Raw genomic sequence first — 12,454 nt, 5'->3', positions numbered from 1 at the left:
TTCCCCACTATGAGATAAAGCCCAGTGTGGTCTGCAGGCCTTTCATCTGGGCCCTGCCACCCCTCTGGCCACATTTCTCACTGACACCCCAAACCCAACCTCATGCATTGAGCTCCAGAGATATCCAGCAAATCACATTTCCCTGGACTGACCGTGCCCCTTCGCACCACTTCTCTTCTGCGAGGATGGCCCTGTGGCTGACTCCTGGCCGACTGTAAAGCCCACTCAGACTTCACCCCTCTGTACAGCCTTTTCTCACTCCTCCCTCCCCGTTGCATGCTGTGCCTGGGTCATCTGCTCTGCCAGGCTCACTGATAGAATCAACCCTGTTTATATCCCTCTGTTAGAGAGTGAGTCTCTCTGAGCTTAGGCTGGACAAGAAGGTACCCAATAAACTTTGGTTGAATTGAGTTGTATTTTGGATCTACAGGGCCATGGACCTGTACCCTAAGGAGAAAACAAAAGAGAGGTACCTGGTTGCAATCTGGCTCCTGCTAAGCCTGGTATGAGCAAGTATGTCTTCTGAGAGTGATTTGCTGCTCCTCTGATGTGCAGCTGGGTGTGTTTGTTGGCTGTGTACACAGCACAGCTGGTTGGTCAGCGTCTCATTTCTACAGGACAAGGACATCTCTGATCCCTAGTCATGACTGCCCCAGGCCCAGCATAGTTCAGTGAAAGGCACTAAGGAGGCTTAAAGCATGCTTCGGGGCAGAGAACAGAGACTAAGTGTATTGTCTCTTACCTCTAAGAGTTATGGGTTTGAATCATGACTCTGCCACTTAGCAGGTATGTGACTTTGGGGTAAGCTGCTTAACCTTGCTGAGTCCTATTTTCCTCATATGTCAAATGAGGATAATAACATATACCCTGTAGTCATGTTGAGAGGATTAAATGCAATTCTCTTTCTGTCTTCCCACCCATCTGCCTCTCTCTTTCTATCATCTCTACCTATCTATGTATCTTTCTGTCTCTCCATCTATCATTCATTCATCTATTACCTATCTGTAATCTATCTTTATCTATCATCTATCCTTCAATCATTCTATCTATTTATCTATTATCTCCCTACCTACCTATTTTTTTTTTTTTTTGAGACAGAATCTCACTCTGTCACCCAGGCTGGAGTGCAGTGACGTGATCTTGGCTCACTGCAGCCTCCGCTTCCTGGGTTCAACTGGATCTTGTGCCTCAGACTCCTGAGTAGCTGGGACTATAGGTGCATGCCCCCATGCCTGGCTAATTTTTGTATTTATTTATTTTTATTTTTATTTTTAGTAGAGACAGGATTTTGCTATGTTGGACAGGCTGGGCTTGAACTCCAGGCCACAAGTGATCCACCTGCCTCTGACTCCCAAAGTGCTGGGATTACAGATGTGAGCCACCATACCTGGCCCCTGTCTTGTATCTATCACCGATCTATCTGTCTATCTATGCATCTATCAGTGTCTTGCCCTGTTCCTGGCACATACCAGTGCTTGGTAGATGTTAGTTTTACAAGCTGCAAATGGAATATTGTCTTCATTTCCCTAAGCTTAAATGACAGGGTTCAGAGAGAGAAGGAATTTTTCCAAGGCTATTTAGATTTTTGACCTGTGCCCCTACATCACCCACGGGCCCAGGGTAACAGCAACAATCATAATAGCAATTGCACACTCCATGGAGCACTTGGTAGCTCATAAAATGCTTCTCAGCCTACCATTCCATGATATGCATTCAGAAAGTCACTGAACCTCATGGCAGGAAGAGATGATGAGAGCAGTGGCAGCAGCCGCCATGCCATCTCGGGGCCCAGCTGCTGCCCATCTTGTCCATCACATTCAACTCTCTTTTGCCAGGAAGTCTGAATAGAGAAAACTCTTCCAGAGGCCAATTGAGCTTTCAAAGGTGTTTGACCTTGAGGGTCCTTTTCCAGGGCTTGCAGAAAACGTGGAGGTGGCCGGGACCTGGGCGTCCTGTCTCCACCTGCCTGAGACAGCACCTGCCTGCTTTGCAGAGGTCGGCTCTCCCTGGCAGCCATCCCAGGCAGCTGGCCCCTCCCACGTGCCATCCCAGAGGCCCATGTCCTTGTTCACGGACCATTGGGTGCAGGCTGCTGCTCTCTCCTGCCTAATTGCCAGTGTCCTTGTTAACACCCTCCCTCTGCCTTTGTGCCTCATACCCACCCAGCACTCCTGGCGCCCCCCATGAGTGACTCCCACTTGATGAACAAGATGTAAGTATACCAGTTATTAATCTTTCTACCAAGGCAATTACAGCCTCGCAACATTCCTCCTTGGCCACGTTGGCTCTTCTATGACAACCTTATCAGGTTAGCAATTTCAGATCTGCATTAAGTGTTCAGAAATCAATTTTCAGCTTATTTTGTGTTGCAAAGTTTGCCATGCCTGAAACCGCACTGCTAATTGAACAAGAGCAATTGATGTTTTAGCAGTAATTAAAGATGGTAATTATGACCAAATCTCCCCCATGGCCCTGCCGTGTTTGCTTTTGGACCTGTCAGAAGAGAGGGTGGGCCAAATCAATCTTAATAAAGTTGGCGCTTCAGAAGTCCCCCCAGAAATGGTGTTGCACTCAGGGTGGGACAAGGAAGCCATAAGGGAAAAAGGGAATGGCATGTTTGGGGCTGTGAGTGCCTGGTCATTTGGATAGTCAGGTAGTCATCAGGGGTGGCCAGTGTGGTCCTCAAATGCCTGGCCAGCACTGAGCTGGAAGTGGGGGTGGGTGGAAGGAGCATTCCAAAGACATAGGCAAGAAAATTCTTGCCATTGAGATGCTTACAACATATCTGAGGAGAAAGGAAGCACGTGCATGCATGAAATAACTTCCAGATATTTGTTTTCATTCACAAACATTGCAGAGGGCCTGCTATGTGCTTGGGAACAAAAATAAAATGGTGTCATCTCAAATGCAACCACAAACAAGCACAAATGGCTATGATGTTTAGATCTTTTATCCAGGAATTGTTGCCCATCTATGCTGTGTCCTTTGAGATTCTTCAGCCTCAGAGAGGCAGCTAGAAATATAGGCAGATCTCTGGACAGTGGTCCGAGGGCTCCAGGCCTGATGCTACTGCTCCAAGCTGTGACCTTCCCAGTGGGGACATCCATGGCTCCATTCAACTTTGAGAGTAGAGTCTGCAGTGAAATGAGAGGGCTCATCCATCCCATACAGAACATCATAATCAGATCTGTACCGACCCCTTAAGTTCCTGTACCACAAGGTTGTTCCTAGGTTATTATTTACTTCATATGTCACGAGCAGACCTTCATGCTTGGGGATGTAAAGATGGCTTTTGAGCAAAAGGCTTGGGTAAATACCAGCCAGGGCTGTACTTGTAGGCAGAAGGTTAATGTATTGAGGACTCACGTGATCCTCAGTCTACCAGTGTACCACAGAGACGTATGCTTTGGGCTGGACGTGGTGATTCACACCTGTAATGCCAGTTTGGGAGGCTGAAGTGGGTGGATCCCTTGAGGCTAAGAGTTCAAGGCCAGCCTGGGCAACATGGCGAAACCCCATCTCTACTAAAAATACAAAAATTCACTGGGCATGGTGGTCCCCGCTATTTGGGAGGCTGAGGCACGAGAATTGCTTGAACGCAGGAGGCAGAGGTTGCAGTGAGCCAAGGTTGCACCATTGCACTTCAGCCGGGATGACAGAGTGAGACCCTGTCTCTAAATAAATAAATAAATAAATAAATAAATAAAAGACACGCTTAATGCATGCTTGGGCTGGGCAAGCGGATGCACCATGGGTTGTATTCCAGGAAAGGACTGCCGCCCCCTGCTGTCGTTCAGCTGTTTTACAGGGAGAACTGGAGAGCTACTTTGCAAAACAATCTGAAGGCGGGTGCCAGCTGTTCAGGAGAACATTATACCAGAGCTGGCAGTGCCAGCTCCCCAGTGTTATAGCACTGGAAACCACAGGGAGCCACCAACCTCAGCCGGATCATTGCCAGGCCATCTAGAGGGAGCCACCAGGTCATCCAGTGGATGTTCCTCTCTGCACTTCCACAATGGCTAGGATGCGGTGCCTGACCACAGGAACTTTACAGTCTAGCAGGGGAGAAAGCCCAGTATAATGTCATGACAGAGCTACATGGTTTAAAGGAGCAGTGGAGGAGGGGCCGGGTGGGTGAGAGGATTCTTGGAAGCTGTGTCTTTAAGGCTAAGTAGAAGTTGAGTCGGTTGAGGCTGGGGGGAATCCCACTCCCTCAGAAGGGCACAGCATGAGCATGGGCGTGGAGGGCTAAGGCATCGTATCATGTTGTGGGAGCCACTCAAGTGCAGAGGCTGAGGCTGGAGGTGTGAGAGAAGAGTCTGGAGAGGGAGACGGCATGTTTGGGGCTTTGAGTGCCTGGTCATTTGGATAGTCAGGTAGTCATCAGAGGTGGCCAGTGTGGTCCTCTGAGTGAGTGGCCAGCACTGAGCTGGAAGTTGGGGTGGGTGGAAGGAGCATTCCAAAGACCTAGACAAGACACATCAGGGTGTGTGAGACATGCCAAGCCATCTGGAGATGGGGAATGGGGAGTCACTCTGGGGGTCACGTGGAAGGGGTCAGGTGTGCTTTTGAGATAGTTCATCCTGACAGCTGTGTGGGTGGCAGGGCAGGGACAGATGTAGCAGTGAGTGCTCAGGGACACACTGCCTGGCAGCTGCTCATAGTATGATTCTTGCCTCTTTATAGAAAGGCTAGAAAGATTCCCTGGACAAACACTCTCCCAGCCTTTGTACCTGGTCATATGCAGAGGGTTGAGGCAATTGAGCAGAGAGCCTGGCCCACGGCTCAGTGATCCCCATTGCTCCCATACTCAGAACTGCTGTGTTCAAGCCTCTGTTTGTGAGTTAGGAAGAGTCAGATATAGGGTGACGGCCGCCTGCATAGCAGCAATGTTGGGCAATGTTGTGAAATAGAGTTTCTCAGAGATGAGAGAAAGATGAACAAGATTTCTGAACACAGAAATACCCACAAGCCCCTGCCTGGAATGTGGCCTGTATTGGCCACAGGTGTGTTTCAAAGCATGGCTATCATGCACCATTCACATACTCACATAGACCCACCAAAATGTGCATGCATGTAGATGGACCTGCCTGAGTCTTCACACTCTGAGCAACAGAGGGCCATATATTTATACACACAGCAATGTGCTCAGAGAAGCCTAAAGTTATGCATTCCTGCGTGCTCATGAAACATGACCCATGTATATGCCATTTGCACCCACACCTAGGCACACAGGGTGGATATGTGTGCATGCTCTCAGCCCTGACAGGAATGTTTGCCCTCTGGTGCAGGTGACATCAGTTTAAAAAATGAGGTTATTTGGGGGCCAGACAGGTCTTCAATTAGAGGGCATACCTCTTCCAGGGGAGGAGGTTGGGATGGGAGTTGGGAGTGAGTGCAGAAGATGAGGGTGGGAGAGAAGCTGGGGTTGGAGCCTTTGGCTTCCTCTGTGGATCTGCACCATTCTTCCCATAGCCTGGGTTGTGGAGGTGTTTATACCCCTCAGATGGGTCTCTCTGGTCTTCAGGGTCAGACCAACTTATGCTGACAGCCAAGAAAGGGCTGGCAGCTGTAATGGGAAGACATTGGTTCTATGTCCACAGTGATGGGGAAAGTGAGTCAGAGAGTTTTCAAGTTTAGAATTCATTTTGCCCAGTCCCTGCTTGCACTGTCTAGTGACTAGACAGAGGCCTAGAGGCAAAAATGACTTGCCCAAGGTCCCACTGAAAGCTATGTGAGGATGCACCTTACTATAGCCCTGAGGCACCCTCATTAGCAAACCATACGTCATGGGCTGCAGGAGGCTTTGCTGGGTCTATGCAGCCCAGGCTTGGAGGTTTTATCTGCCAGCCTGAGCTCAGATTCTACTGGCCAGAATCATGCCGCTTATAGCACATCTTGGTGCAAGCTGAGAATCTGTGACAATGTGGCCGAGCCCCCTTACCATCAGACACCCCAGTCTTGCTCATCTGATACAGTGTATGTTTGGGCTTCTGCTTTATTGATCGATTGATTGATTGATTGAGATAGACTCTCACTCTGTCGCCCAGGCTGGAGGACAGTGGCATGATCTCAGCTCACTGCAAACTCCGCCTCCCATGTTCAAGTGATTCTTGTGCCTCAGCCTCCCGAGCAGCTGGAATTACAGGCATGTGCCACTACGCCCAGCTAATTTTTGTATTTTTAGTAGAGATGGAGTTTTGCCATATTGGCCAGGCTGGTCTTGAACTCCTGACCTCAGGTGATCTACCCACCTTGGCCTCCCAAAGTGCTGGGATTACAAGGCATGAGTCACTGCTCTCGGCTGGGCTCCTGCTTTAAAAGCTCCTGACTGGTAGCCCCCTTCTGTCTCCCCTCCATCCTGTCCCCAGAGTCATATTTACTTTCCTAGTCGGACCCTTTCCAAGAGCGACCTGCCCCCACACCCCCACCCCGATGCCCCGCCCAGCTGCCTGTGACAGCTTAAGCCTCTTTCCTTTGGTACCCTTTTAGGAATAGAGAGAACAGCTGGTCATTTCTTCCTGATGTTTTCTGATGCTAATCCTCCAGGCTGGTCCAACTTACAGACATAAACCTTGCAAGCACTTTCTAATCTCTGACTTCTCTAGAAAACGGCATCAGTGGAGAAGAAATCGGGGGTAGTGGGGGTTCCAACCAGAGGGCTGGTTTCCTCAATCTTAGCCCTAAAGCTCATTTTATCTGTACTTCACTGGGACCCTGTTGCCCTTTCCTGACCAGGGCTACTGTGGCAAGACCATGTGGAGCCCAGTTAGGCAGAGTCAGGACGGTGGGAGGCCAGGCGAGGCCAGATGCCCCAGACTGTAGGTGGGGCTGGCTGCCCACGACGTGCCCAGAACCCCTGAGTTCAGTGCCTGTGGAGCCTCTTCTGCCACCTCAGACCCCACATTCTCCCCACCTTCTCCCTCTCAGCCAGCCTGTCTGTGTTCCTGAAGCTCCTTCCCTGGATGGGTGATTGATTAATTGATTTACATATTTATTAAAATGTATTTTAGTAGCGTCTTTGCCTTTGATGCCAAATCTCATTTTCTATTGTGGGGCTGCTGACAGCCGGCATTGTAAATGCAAAGACACTTTACAAAACAATTTAAATAGCAATTGCCACCAGCTTAAAAATGAGCAAAACAGACAAATAAAATACTGATGAGGAAATTGGCAGCTTCAGGACAAGGAGGGCCAGGGGTTTCTAAGCAGCCAGCAGCTCCGGGTGCGGGGACGGTAAAGGCCTTGTAATTGTCTCTTTGGCCCAGATTTTAGGTGTAGATGAAGTGAGGTTAAGAGTCGCTGCTCTTAGAGCAAAAGGGGCCTTGCCCTTAAAGGAGACTTGTCTTTGGGGAACTTTTCTGAGCAGAGGTTTATGGATGAGGGGAGCGGTCAGGGTGTGGGCCCTAGATCTTTGCCCTGCAGTCTAGACTTGTGAGCTTGCATCTGCCTGGTCTGAGGAGCACTGTGGGCACTGAGGCTGGCCTGAGGAGCTGGGACACCAGCAGGCAGTAGGGGAAGAGTGTGGTCTGGAAATCTGGTCTTTGGATTCTGGCCCCAGCCTGGCCCAGCTGTGAATCTTGGGCAGGTCATATTTTCCCTCTGGGTCTCCGCTTCCTCTGTCGAATGCACTGGGTAGAAACCTAGAAGCACTAGCCTGGGCCACTGGAGACCTGACATCTAGTTCTGCTTGCCACTTCCTAGTTGTGCAACTTCCAGCAGGTTAAGCTCCCTCTCTGGGCCTTATCTGTAGCATGAGAGTGAGGGATGTGATGCTTCATGAGTCTATTTTTTTTTTTTTTCTTAAAATCTGTGACATATTAGGGGCCCGTGATACTGTGTGGTCCTACTGGTGGCTTGATTGTAGGGAGGGAGAGCAGGGAAGATGAGTGGGTATGCAGTGGCAGAGGAACCTGCAGAACAGGAGTCCAGAGCTAAGCCAGGTTTTAAAGCAGGATCTGATCACACCGTTCCTGAGAAAGAGCAGAGCTGGAAGCTGTCAGAAGATGGGAAAAATCCCACAAGCAAGCAGGAGTTGGCTCATTCTCCTTGACCTCATGTGCACACTGTCCTCCGGTTGCCTTCCACCTCCCTGGCCGTGCCTTCCTAGTCTCTTTGGCTGCACTTCTGCCCCCACCCTGGGTCTGTCCCTCAAGATCCCTGCTGGTGCTGCCTTCCTGCTGCTAGATTCACTTCCTGCAGGAGTTCATTTGTAGCTCTTCTCTTTTTTTTGCCAAGACACTCAAATTTTCATTCCAGTCTTGACCTCTTACCAGAATTGTAGTCTCATAAATCCAGCACCCTGCAGGACATCTCTTCTTAAATGTCTTGCTGTCACCATAAAATGTCTAGAACCAAATTCAGCATCTTCTCCCACAAACCACTGCTCCCCGCTCCACCCCCAGCATTCTGTTTTTCAGGCATTCTTCTCTCTTTAGTTTCCTGTATCCAGACGGTTATCACAAGAAACCTTTATACGCTGTTTACAGTTGTCGAGGTGGCTTTCTGCGCATGACCACATTTCTTTTTGCAAGTACGTTCTGAGCACCTGTTAGATGCCAGGCACGGGACAGAGGAGTGGACAAGGCAGGCACAGACCCCTGCCCTCATGGGGCTTGGGCTCCGGAGGTCGCTCTCTTTGCCTCAGGCCTCCAACGGGGCTGCATCATCCCTACTTGCAGAAACATGGCTTTGCTTCTTTTGGGAAGCTTCTTGAGACTTCAAGTATAAGACTTAGTTCAAACCACATGATCCAGATTTTTTGGTCAAAAAGGTGGGGAATACCTGTGTAACCACAGCACTGCGCTAAATGCTGAGGGTATGAGGATAGGCACCTGCCCTTAGGGAACTTGCAAACTGAAGGACCAATGTTTCCACGGGGGTTACACAGCAAACCAAAACCACAATGCGAGATACTCACAAGGTAGTATTTCATTTGTTTGTCCATTCATTCAACAAACATTTGTTGAAGACCCAAACTGTGTTAGACACTGTGCTGGGTGCACTGAATGTAGGGATCAGGGAAATAGTCCATGCCTATGAGGAGCCCATGCTCTGGTGGAGGAGAAAGAGGCATGAGCAGGGATGTTCATGCGGTGTGGATGTTGGAAGCATGGGATGATGTAGGGCCAGAGATGACAGGCCTAGGATAAGGAAGGCTTCCTGGAGCTCACTCCTGAGGATGGGCAGGCAGAAGTCAGCAAGCAGGAGATGGGTGGGAGAGGGAGGGAGGGGCCATGGTCAAATGCTGGGGAGAGCAGGAGCTTGCTGTCCTGGTGACAGTGGTTCTGCCAGGCTGGCACCTGGAAGGACTTAAATTCTTCAAGTCCAGTGAGTGGTGTTGAGTGTAAGTGCAGAGGAGCTTAGCAGAGAACAGAGCCCTCCTGGAGAGATCAGGAAAGGCTTCCTGGAGGAAGTGGGCTTTCAACTGCACATTGGAGGGCAAGGAGGATTAGACAGGTAAAGATGAAGGAGAAAGGCACTTGGCTCCCAGGGGCTCCCTTTGCACTGTGACACCCAAGCCCTCTGTGTCCTGGCCCAGCCCACCATTGGTGTTCTTTCCTACTGTCCCCCTTGCCACACCCTGCCCGGAGCAAACTGAGTGGCTTGTCACTCCTGTTTTTTTCAGCATCCAAGCTTTGGCTCAGGTGGTCCCTTTGCTTGGAAAATCCTTCTTTATGTTTCTGAATACGGGGACTTATTGACAGGCTTCTTCCACGAAGCCTTTCCCCTTCCCTCCACCAGAACAAAAGTCTCTTGCCCTGCTGAGTGTCCACAGCACTTTTCTCTACAGTTGTGGCTCTCCTCTGCAGCTGCCACCTACTACCTGTGTCATAGTTATCTGGGGCATAATTCACCTCTTCCGTTGGTCTGCAGACCAGGGCTTTTGCTGGCCAGCCCAAGGCTCCCTAGGTCTCACACAAGGTCCACGTGCAACCAGCGGTGGTTGAAAGAGAGCCCTAGTTGCTGGGGGCCAGAGTGAACCAAGATGTGGGGGTGGGAGCCTGAAGGGACTTGGTGGGTCTGGACGTCCTGACTTAGATCCAGAGAGGACAGTAACTAGGGATGAATGGTTAGGAATCTGTGTGAATTCTTCTTATGCACATGGGATGGCTTCTGCAGGGGTAAGTGTTATACTGGGCGGCTTTCATGAGGAACGCCACCCCTGAGTGTGGGAGAGGGGTCTCACCTGACAGGTGAGGGCTTTTCTGGTGTGCAAATCAAGCACCTGCCATTCTATCTGTTAGACTGGGGCAGTTGGCCTCTTACACTGGAATCCAGCCCTGAGTGGACAGCCCCAGTTGTGTAGAAAAGCTTAGCAGTGCCTTTTTTGCTTTGGCTAGTAAGCAAGTAAGCTCTTCATTGATTCACGCGTGCATTCATTCACTCATTCCTCAATAATTACTGCTAATGCATAGGTGCACTGATGCAGTGGGAAATAAGCTGGTGCCTGATGTTTGTATTTCCTATCTTTCTTTATGTTTTGTTTTCCTTAAACATTAAAAAAAAATCTTTCTTAAATGCCAGCTTGCCTCAGCTGCATCAAGGGGAAAGGATGGAGTTTTAAGGGCAGGCGTACACCCTGGGGGCCAACAGAGGAGAGTCAGGGGAATCCCAGCAAGTGGGGAAACCTGGGGCGGGGTGGCCCTTGGAAGGACAGAGTGGAACTGCTTCATCAGCCAGTCTTCTCACCTGAGATGCCTTCCTGAGCTCTTCTCTATAGAGCCTCTGGGCACTCTGACTTTGTCCTGCACAAGGGTCCCCTCTTTCCACGAGGCAGGGTGGTGCAGTGGTTAAAACCCAGGCTCTGGAGCTGGTACTCCTGGGCTTGCCTCTTCCGATGAACCAATTCGCTAACTTCTCTGAGATGGTCTCCCCAGGAGTGGGAGTAAGAATCATAGAGATGGTGTGTGTTTTGCCCTGACCTGGTGCACACCTCATAGTGGGTCTTTGATGAGTGATGGCAGTCATTGTCATTACACAGAGATGACAAAGACAGGAGGTCCTCTGTTGTCCAGAAAGAGAGAAAAGCAAAAATGCAAAGCTAAGCGGTGTGGCCTCTCACTCATAGGGGATGGTGGGTTTGCAAGTCTTCTTTTGCCTCCTGGACCATCCCCTGTGCGCTTAGTCACACACAACTCAGCCAGGGTGGGGCCCTGAACACAAGGAGGGCATTGTGTGGCCCATGGGAGGTTTGAACCCACAGCCTTCACTTTGTTAAAACCATAGCACTTGGAGCTTGAGGGCAGCACCAGATGCCATCCACCCCCACCTTCTCCCTGACTGTGAGGTGCCCATGGGGATATCTGGGACAGAGGATGCCCCACTGGCCTCCCACTACCCCGCTCCAGCTTCCCTGGGTGGGAGCTCCCTTCTGTTCCCTCCCTAGGAGCATCATCCATGGCCATCCCCATGGAAACTGCCAGGGACCCTGTGGGGGAAGAAGAGAAAGATGAGGAGGGAGAATAATCAAGAATTATTTGTTTGGGGAAAGAGAAAAAGGAATGGCAAGGGAGAGTGGGAGGGAGGAAAGAGAGGAAGGCAAGGAGAAACAGAGGGGAGAGAGAAAGAGGAGAGAGAGAGAGAAAGAGGGAGAGAGAGGAGAGTCTTTTCTTTGGGGAAAAATGGAAATTTAATCAGATCAGTTTTTATAGTGCAAATAGAAAATCAGTTTTAATAAAGCCAAAAGGAAATGCAAAACAGCCGCTTGAGATGGAGATTGTGTTAAACAGACAGCTCTTTAGGAGTAGCCGAGTCTGCGATGTTTATTGTGCACAGACAGAGCAAGGAGGGGGATTTCTGGCTGAATTTCAAATAGGCATCTGATTTAGCTTTGGGGGTGGGGAAGAGCCTCTCCTCGCCCCTCCTCTCCACCCATAGGCCCATCTGTCCAGGGAAGGAAGGCTCCCAAAGTGAGAGGAGGAGAGAAGGGGACAGTGGTACCACAGGGGACATCTCCCTGACCTGGAGCAAGAGCAGCCGCCTTCCTCATCCTATGGGGTGTTGCCCCCAGCACCCCTTTGTCATGATCCCAGGACTTCCGGCCGGTCTTGCCCACTCCCTCCTACCCAAAGACAGGACTCTGCCCTCCATGGACACACCACTGTTTTTAGCTTCTGATTCTTAATTATAGTTCTGGCCCAGCTCTTGGCTTTATTGCTTTCATTTATTATAAAAAGACCAGTGTCTGTTTTTTGAAACGGCTATCTGGTCAAATCACAGTTGATAAGCAACACTGAGCTGTCTTTTTAAGACAGGCCAAATTTATCACACTTTAAAAAAAAAAAAAAGCAAGCCTTCGATGGCCTATTAGAAAACTTCCCCCCCTTTTCCCAGAGTGACATTTTAGTAAAAGGCTTTATTTTCCTCCTCAGCTTTCACAAAGCCATCGCCTTGAAAGGGAGAGAGAGAGAGGGAGGGAGAGTGAGAGAGAGCAAGACACAGAGTACTTTTG

This window comes from Pan troglodytes, chromosome 9, assembly GCF_028858775.2.
Source record: "Pan troglodytes isolate AG18354 chromosome 9, NHGRI_mPanTro3-v2.0_pri, whole genome shotgun sequence".
Lineage (NCBI taxonomy): Eukaryota > Metazoa > Chordata > Mammalia > Primates > Hominidae > Pan > Pan troglodytes.
This window is presented reverse-complemented; position numbering follows the sequence as displayed.